At 47.6% G+C, this 9,382-nt stretch overlaps 1 long non-coding RNA gene across 9 annotated transcripts in view; it reads left to right on the forward strand.

Moving 5' to 3' along the window:
• The window catches only part of LOC109950901, a 28,436-nt gene extending 20,112 nt beyond the window's left edge, over positions 1 to 8,324 (forward strand). For 6 of the 9 annotated variants that reach the window (XR_002273121.2, XR_005603082.1, XR_005603083.1 and 3 more), the window contains 2 exons: positions 1,076 to 1,267; positions 3,751 to 8,324. This is a non-coding gene — a long non-coding RNA (uncharacterized LOC109950901). The remainder of the gene's footprint in view (positions 1 to 1,075; positions 1,268 to 3,750) is intronic. The other 3 variants (XR_002273124.2, XR_002273122.2, XR_002273123.2) reach the window with 3 other exon arrangements.
• The last annotated feature ends 1,058 nt before the right edge of the window (positions 8,325 to 9,382 follow it).

Below are 9,382 nucleotides of genomic sequence, written 5' to 3' on the forward strand. Positions count from 1 at the left end.
GCTCTTACAGGGGGCTCTTCTTTCTCCTTTTCTGTTTCAAACATTGACTGAGAATCAAACTTTCTGCCTTCCCTTGAAACGACACCGACATAAAGAAATCAAAATATGTGTCTCTTCAGGACGTGCCCGAAGCCATAAAACGGGTTGTATACAAAATCAAACTAAATAAATCAGAATCCCTTTCTCCACGTTTGAGAAGGTTAAAGCTCCAGCAGCAATGGCAGCGACACATTGCGCTCCATTTTGCAGACACAATGTCACTATTTTATTTTAGTATACAATGCAGTTCACCCTAAATTACATTTTCTTCTTTTAATTTATTTTCATGAAAACGATAGCATGGCATAAATCATCTTGGGGAGGTTGCTGGGTTATTTGCATTTCAGAGGTTGGTTTTAACTTTGTATTATAAAGGAATTTGCAACCAGGAAGCTCTGGGAGGCATTAACTTGCAGTGATGGTGGTTCTCCAAAGGTGATGAATGACGTTCATTTGGCTTAGGACAAACAGCCTCAAGTTTGTGTCTTTCTAAAAAAACTTGTCAGCAGCAAAGACTGAAAGCCAGTGAGTGATGCTTTCATCTCAGGAATGAATTCCTCCTGGAAAAGCAGGGTGTTTGGGAAAAGCCAGCTGCTCGGCACTGTTCCTGCAGTGAACCTCTGCCCAGTGGAGGGGGGGGGGTCACTCACTCTGTGCCACTCCAGAAAGGGGGAGGTTGGAGAATTCATGGCCTGGGGTGGGGGGGTTGAGGGGCTGCCCCTGCTCCAGACAGGGGGATCCTCATGGGGGTCCTGCCAGTGCTCTGCCAGTGCTTGGTGCTGTCCTTTGTTACAGCACTTGTTTAATGCCACCTGACAGAGGGCAACTGGAAGCCTGGAAGACTTTAATGAGTCTTCAGATGTCTATTTTCTGCTAAGAAATGTGGCAAGAAGCTCTATCTTAAATTCAGTACAGCATGGAATGCTCAGGGAATGAAACAGCGGAGTAAAACGTATTTTATTAGCGATGAACTGAGGCTGCACATGAAAGAACCCTTTAAATATCTGACATGTTAAATGCATTATTTTCCCTTCAGGAGAGAAGGAGTCAAAGGGACGGGGCTGATGAACTGTGCTCATTAACCTGACTGATGGGAATGGTATTGACGCCGGGGCTGTGCAGACTTCAAACGCGGTTGCTGTGGCTGGGCTCGGAGCCCTGCTCTGGAAAAAAGGTGGAATTACTTCAGCCATTGATGCAAGGTCTGCAGCGAGAGGCTCATCTGCAGGTGAGGCAGGAGCTGAAACAGGTCAGGCTGAAAACAGAGCAGTGAAGCACACCCACAACAGTGGGTGAGTATCAAAGCCAGCTCTGCTGCAGGGTACCTGCTGGAGGAATGAGTCCCTCGGCTACTGCACAGGGACACATCCACAGCTCTCTAAAACATGGGGAATTCACTTATTGCCCCATTATCATAAAATCATGGAATGGTTTGGATTGGGAGTGACCTTAAACTCATCTCATCCCACCCCCTGCCATGGCAGGGACACCTTCCACTATCCCAGGGTGCTTCGAGTCCCGTCCAGCCTGGCCTTGGGCACTGCCAGGGCTGGGGCAGCCACAGCTGCTCTGGGCACCCTGTGCCAGGGCTCACCAGGGTTTATTTTGTATCAGAGATTTTCGTGTAGGGGAAGTTTGCTAGAGGGAGTGCTGTTGCCTGCTCTAAGCAAGAGCAGACACATCACCCTCAGGAGAGTATCAAAGCTCAGGAACTCAGCAGTATCTGAATGCACTGCCCATATTTTAGACAAAACCTTAATGTTCTACATGTCTTAACATTCTACATGTCATTGGCTGCCTCTAAAAGTGATTCACAAGGTTGTCACAAAGGAAAGGATTCTGAAATTTGTAGGAAACCAGCCTGTGTATGTCACTGCGGGAAACACAGGCAGTGAGTGCCACTGTCAAACCCAGCTGTCCCTATGGCCAGGGAGGTGCAGGGCAGTTTAGCTCACCCTATAAACCAGTTCTGGCATAGCCATATAGTTCACAGGTTACTTTAGAGCATTCACAGAGATGTAGGTGTTATTTTCCTATTTTTCTAATTTATTTTTAAGGTAGAATTAGTATTCACTGAAGTGATGTAGATGCATTTTTGTACTTTCTACTGCCTGGGGCTACAGCACTTCAGTCTTTGATCTGATCAGCTCTTGCCAACTCAGCTGGTTGGAGGTTGGTCAGTGCTTGGATGAGAGGTTTCACAGGAAATTCATGTTGCTGTGAGGAATTGTTTGTGATGAAGATGGCACTTTCTGCAGTGAGTCAGTGCTGAACAAACCCCCCAGCTCGGAGCCAGGGAAGGGCCCTGCTCCCCCCCAGGGGCTGCACAAAGCACTGCTGGGTTTCCATCAGCCACAGAATGGATTCCTGGCCAACATCAAATGTGGGACCTGCAGTCAGATCTCTCAGAGAATCTGTTATTACTCCTCCCTGACCCTGACCTGTCACTGGGCTTTGCTGTGTGTGGAGGAGGGTGGAGGGGCAGATCACAGGGGCTGTGAGAGCCCCACAGTTACTGCTGTGGATGTCCAGTGTGTGCCCAGAGGAGCTGGTACAAACCAGGGAACCCTGTAAACCTCTGTTAACTCCCACTGAAAAAGCAGCGCAGGGGATCTCAGCTTGCTGGAAAGAGGAATTTTACAATGATTATTTGAAGTATGAATATGAATGTATTTTAATCTAATGGCATTACAAAGGGGTTGTCATCCACCTCGTTTCACCTTTTCTAGTTGAACTAAACCATGAAGATGCTTGAAAGTCACCTGCCTCTGGATTGCACTTAGAAGTGGATTGGAGGATGGAGTTACAGCTTACGAGAGCCAGTATTTCCTAGAGAAGAAATTCTTCCCTGTGAGGGTGGGCAGGCCCTGGCACAGGGTGCCCAGAGCAGCTGGGGCTGCCCCTGGATCCCTGGCAGTGCCCAAGGCCAGGCTGGACATTGGGGCTGGAGCAGCCTGGGACAGTGGGAGGTGTCCCTGTCCATGGCAGGGGGTGGAACAAGAGATGAGCTTTAAGATCACTTCCAACCCAACCCATTCTACAGTTCTAGGATTTCAGTCTCATTCCAGTCAACCTGATGTCCTGAATGGGCTGTGGGACTTGGCCATCACTGTTCAAGTGCAGTGGGACTCCCCCAGCAGCAGTGCCATTGAGTGACCCCACAATCACATCCCCTGGTGATCACTCACGTGGACTGATCCATTGGCGTCAGGAGGACTAAAGCTGCATCACTGTAATTTAACATCCAGTTGTTTAGTGTATAAATGCTTCTAATTGATGTGGAGATGGGAGGCTGTTCTTGGTTCCTCATTTCCCCCAAGGTGATGGAGAGTCCCCAGGAAGGGCAAGTCCTGGTGTGACACCACCTGAGTTACGAAGTGTTGAGCGGATTGGGGGAGCAACAAATGTCTTCTGAGCTGCAAAGAAAAGAAAGTGGTGGAACAATAGCAAAAACCAGCCTGAAATGTTCATCAATACACATGGCACAGCTTCTCTGAAGCCCCTGTTTGTTTTGGTAGCAGTGCTGGAATGTTGCTTTTGTCTGTTTCCCCCTTTATTCCTGTTGTTAAATCCACAGTAAGGGCTTCCTTAATTAGGGAAATAGAAGTTTCAAAGAGAAGAGTGTTTCCTTGCCAAGGCATTCTTTCACACCTGCAGGATGGATCCCTTTTTAGTAGAGTCCTAATTTTTTTTTGAAAAATTGTGTTCCAGCTGCAATTCCTGCATAATCTCCAGAGCAGCGAGGGTAGAGAGTTTAAGAAGAAATCTCTGCAGTAACACGGAGAAACACAACCTGATAACTCCTGACAGATTGATGGCTTCTTCCTTCATCTAAATCTTTATAGATTAGCACGTCTGTTTCCTTTTCATGGATATGTTTGTTAGCACTGTATCATGTAACCTAATCTGTGTGGGAAGTTATTTATCCAGGGGCTGGGGGGCATTTATACCATTCACTTGTCACCAAGAATAATGGAGAGGACAGGTAAGATAATTCCAGCTGTTTTAAGGGCTGAGAGATGACTGTTTATGTTTTGATAATGGGATACTCAGGGTGAAGGATCTGAAATGGTTTTGTAACATATTTGCTGAAAACACACATTTAAAATGTCTTTTGTTCCTTTTATTCCTCTGTTTCATGAGGGCGCCTGGGGTTGCTCTGGGAGAAGGAGACATCAATTGTCACTTTGGGGTGGCCCAAGAGACTTGGGAGGAAAGATGTGAGAGTGCCTGAGAGTCTCCTGTTCCCTGTGGTTTGCTCCAACCCGTGGGTTCCCAGTGCCCTCTGCTGTGATGGGGACACAGCCTTGGGCAGGGGGGATGTCCTTGGGCACGGCTGGCACCGGCACTGTCACAGCGTTCCCAGGAGCAAAGGTGGGTGCCAGCTGAGCAGGGGCTCATTCCAGCCCTTCGAAGTGGCTGATCTCCAGAGCCCTGTCCTGGTCCTTGTCCTCTGGCAGCTTCTTTGCAGGTCAGACTCTGTTTCAGAGCTGCTGTTTCCTATTCAGGCACCGATGGAGCCTTTCCTGCCATCCTGCTGCTTCGCCAGATGTTCTCCATTTTCTGCCTGTGCAGTGATTTCTCCTCTCTAGGCATCCTGTAACTGCCTTCATCTCACTGATTTCACAGCACTCCCACGGCATCAAGAGCACTTTGAATTCTGGTCCTGTCCTCCAGAACTCTCACAATCACTCCCAGCCTCCCATCACCCACAAATGATATCAGCGTCTCCTCTGCTCCAGCCCAGAAGGCAGCAGGAGCTCCCCGAGGGTGTCCATCAGCATCTCATCTTCACAGGGGACACCGGTGACTGTCCTGGGGCTGCTGATGTTCAACGGGCTTCCTTCTGACCTTATGACACTTTATTTAGACTGTGCTTTTTGGGTTTCCCTTGTGAGTGTGTTTGAGGGCCACTTGCTCGCCCTGACACACCGTGTGTCACACGCCCTTGGTGGTGGCCTCTGGGGCCTTCTCTCCCTCCATGCCCTCCACTTCCCTGACCAAGCCCTCCTTAAGTTGCATTTTGTGTTTTGTGATTTATTCTCGAGAAATTTACAAACTTCTGCTGGCTCTGTCTCCTGGGCCGCCATCTAATCTTCCAGGCGATGACAACTTGATTGGTGAATAATAGATTCCAGTCTCTTCCCAGCTGCTGAATGGAGCTATAATTTCAAAACGCATCCTTGAAGATGGAACAGAGCTTGTCCTTCTCCAGGGGTTGGTCTTTAATCAGCCCAGTTGTCTTTTCAGTATTGAAAACTTCTTTTCATTGTAATATGCAAAAGAAATTACCTGGAAATGAGCCATTTACCTTGTATTAGTGTGTAGATTAGGGGCCCAGTGTTTTGGGTGCTGCAGAAAGCCTGTAAGTGATATTACCTGCTCTGGAAAACTTTAATATTAAGCAGGCAAGGTAAGCAACTGAGAGGACTGAAAACAGACACAAGGGGATTAACTGAATTGCTGAGGCATGGATCAGTGTCACAACAGAGATTAAAAGTCAGTCTCTCTGAAATCCAGAACAAAACTTTGCTGTTGCTCTGATGGCATTTTTTGATGGGCTGTGGAAAATACAGAAAAATGAAACTGGTCCCCTGAAAACATTCCAAGTTGAAGAATAACATGAAATGTGATTTTATCATTTAAAAAATGGTGATCTAAAAAATTCACTAAAATCCCAATAAGGACTCTCAGAATGGATTTTTTTTTTTTTTTTGTTATTCTGTATTTGTACTTTCAATGCAGGAAGAACCTACTGATATACTTGTCTCATAATGTTAGCAAAAAAAATACTTGGAGAAAGCTGAATCTTCCTCCATTATTGTGGATACAAACAAAAAGTCGTTATGAATCACTTTTCCTTGATAGAATGAATTTATTTGTCCATTTATTTTACTGGAATGTCTGCTGGAATTGAAGCTGTTGATTAATGACCTGCAGGAGGTAACGCTGGAGAAATTGGCTTTTGCAGCTGTGGGGAACTCTGCAGGGCCGTGGGGGAAGGTGTAACAGGGACCCCGAGCAGGGCTGGGGCACAAACACTCCTGGCCAGGACGTCCTGTGGGGACAAGGATCACTCACTGCCCAGCAAAAGCATTGCCTCTGCCATGGGTGGATATGGAAATGTGTTGGGTAAAGTTATTCCACAACCTGCTTGTCAGAAATAATCATTACAGTGATTCTGCTAAAAATATAAACAGATCCAGTTTAATTGTAGGTTGTCACTACCATCACTTCCCAGAATCTCCTCTCTCTAACAAAATAATGGAGCTGGTACAGTCCAGACTTTCAAATACAGATGGACTAGAAGCCAGGAGGATGGTGGCAGGTGGCACTGAGGTGGCTTTTGAGTGGGCTCACCCCAGGCTGCCATGCCCATCCCCTGGCACTCTGCTGCACTTGGATGCTACCATTTTATTTTATTTCCTTCCTCATTCTTCTTTTTTCCTTGCACAGCTTGTCCTTTGCCACTCAGGGTATAAATTCTCTCTTCTGCTGTTTCCTGACCTGCCCCTTACACCCATAATCGCAAAATACGGCTGCCAGACAGCCGCTTCCCTCCCCTCCACGCGCCTCTCCGCCTGTGGAGCCGGGATACTCCTTAAATAGCACCGTTTTCCTGCCTGAGTGGGTCTTGTGACATTCGCAGCCTTTTCGGGAGTGCTGCTACACTTCATGAAGCACACATCATCGCCGTGTTTGCCGCACACCGCTCCCGACGCCCTCGTTTGTCACCGCGCCGGGGCAGCTCCGGGGCCCAGGGCAGGGGGGATTCGTTCTCGCTTCCTGCCTCACTCCTTCTCTCCCCTCTTTATCAGCTTCAGTGTTACCAGCGTTACAAGGCAGTAACAAATTCTTATCGGTGTGGCTGTTTGACTGACATTGGGGAAGGTGTGTTTCTGTGCGGAAAAGATGTGCAAATAAGGGAAATGTTTGTGCTGCTCTTGCAGAAGCAAGCGGCTGATGAACAGCATCCTTTGAGGTACATGGCTTTGTCTGAAGGCAGATTGCTGCTCACACAGGTGCTTCCCAAACGTGCCCAGACCCAGAGCAGTGTGACCCACCAGCTGGGAGCTGAGGCTCGCTCGGCACGGCCGCGCTCCTCAGCCCTGGGCCGGAGGCGAGCGCTGACCCAGAAAGCGGGGACGGATGGTGGGAAATCTGCATAATGTGCGAAGGATTGGAGGCTGGAATGTCTCCTCTGCAGCCCGAGCTCGTTACCCACGGCGGCTCGGTGGGCAGCGCTCCCTCCTGGGCTCGGGGGCCGGGCCGGGCTGTCCGGGAGGAGCGGCCCCAGCGGCGTTTCTGCCTCTGAGCATCCCTCTCTTCTCAGGCTGCCATCCTCCGGCAGGGAACGAAGTGTTTCCCTGCAGAAGCCCTTTCTGTGGAGAAATGGTATTCACTTGACAAGCCAATTTGCTGTTGAAAAAAAGTCTTGACCTTAAAAAATTAATTAGTTCTGCAGATTTGCTGAAAGTTCTTGCCTAAGTCCTGCACTGGCTGAGTCCACTGGGATCCTTCCTTTGACTTGAGCAGGAGTTCAAGCAAATTTTCTGTCACAAAAATAACTGGAATCAATACTCAGACTTCATCCTAGAGAATGGGAAGTGTGATCATGTGGTAACTGCAATTTTCACTCTTGATCTACTTTTTACATTGTCAGAACTGATGAAGCATTTTATGGGAGAAAAGAGAAAAACCAACAAATCAGGGAGTATTCCCCTAGGCTGATGAGTGCATGTGGTGTGATAAACTGCTGTTATTAATCTCAGTTGGGGGCAAATAATGGCTTCAGAGTAGAAAAAAAAAAAGCCACGAAAACAACCCCCAACCTCTTGGAAAAATTTCTTGAACATAAAAGCAAAATAATGGCAGTTGTTCCATGAGGCTTTGTGTGTAATGGTCCAAAATACTCCCAGGCACTGAATGAGGGTTTGGGTGCAATTACTCCTGTATATTAAAATTAGCACTCCATAGCAAAGCATGACATGACAATATTTATAGTAACAAGTTGCTCGTTGGCATGTCTGGGGCTGGGGAGAGGCTCAGCGAGGCTGTCCAGGACAGAGGGTTCAGGGATGCTGCCGTGGGTTCTGGGCGGACATGTATAATTAATTTAATCTTTAATCAATTTACAGTATCAATAATGAAGCACCTCTTAATGGACTTTCAACTGGTCAAGTGTCAAGGCAGATTGTGCAGCCTGGGGGGAAAGGAGAGGAGCAACTCCCCCCTTTCGTAAGCTCCTTGTAGATCATGAATAAATCATTCTCTCTTGTTGGCAACTCCTTCACACTGCTCTAAGATTTCTGAAGTAACTGCCTTCCAATTTAACTTGTGCCTGAAGTTTCAAAGCAGCCTCATCCTCTAAAGAAAAAGCATCTCATTTATGTGCTGCTCTTAGTTTTTGTTACAAGGGCAGAACAGAACCTAGAATTGTAGAATCCTTTGGGTTGGAAAGGACCTTTGAGATCCTCAAGTCCAAGCATTATCCACTGGGGCCCCTCCATGTGGTCTGTGCACAGACTGGGTGAGGCTTGTGCTGGTGTCTCAGATCTCTCATTCACCTTCCCAGCTGAGTTCCCATTGCATTTCAAGGCCATGGGAAAATGACTTTTGCTGCTCCTTCCATTTCATATTCATTCATCATTTCCATATGGTAACTACGCAGAGTTGTGCCATGTGTTATTCAGCACAGCCACACAGAAAGCTGCTAAGGATAAAAATCGATTTTTTTCTCAGAACCAGAAACTAGGAGCTGTTTCTTGTCACGCTTCAAGAGAGTGAAAAGTAGCACTGTCTCAGACCTGTGGGCTGCAGTTTTCCCATTCCTCATATGTCCTTGAGATATCAGAAAGTTTTCCTGCTCATACTGGATTGAAAGTGGGATCTTTTGAAGATTTTCTTGGGAAAACAAAACAAAAATGATGGTCAGTGCAGAGCAAATGACTCAATGTGAGGTCATGAGCATGTTTTTAAGCAAATTGATTATTTTTTTGGTTTAGTAGCACCAGCCTGGGTGTCAGGAGTTGTGTGACACTGGGTCCATGTGGGGGAGGTCTGGCTTGGGTTCGGCATTTCCCTGCCATGTCTGGAGTGGGGCAGAGCTGGCTGCCAGCAGTGGGTTCCGGGAGGATGAGGGGTGCTGTGGGTTCCAGGAGGATGAGGGAGTGGGGCTGTGCTGGCTGCAGTCAGTGAAGACCCAGATTCATTGATGGATCTGTGCTGTCCTCACCTGTGAGCAGGTGTCCTTCTGCTTAGAGGGAAAGCACTTGTGGCCCCTAAACAGGAGGGTTTGGGATGTTTTTCCTCAGTTAAGAAGTTTGTTTTTTCCCAGCTGCTG

Source organism: Corvus cornix, chromosome 13, assembly GCF_000738735.6.
Source record: "Corvus cornix cornix isolate S_Up_H32 chromosome 13, ASM73873v5, whole genome shotgun sequence".
Taxonomy (NCBI): Eukaryota; Metazoa; Chordata; class Aves; order Passeriformes; family Corvidae; genus Corvus; species Corvus cornix.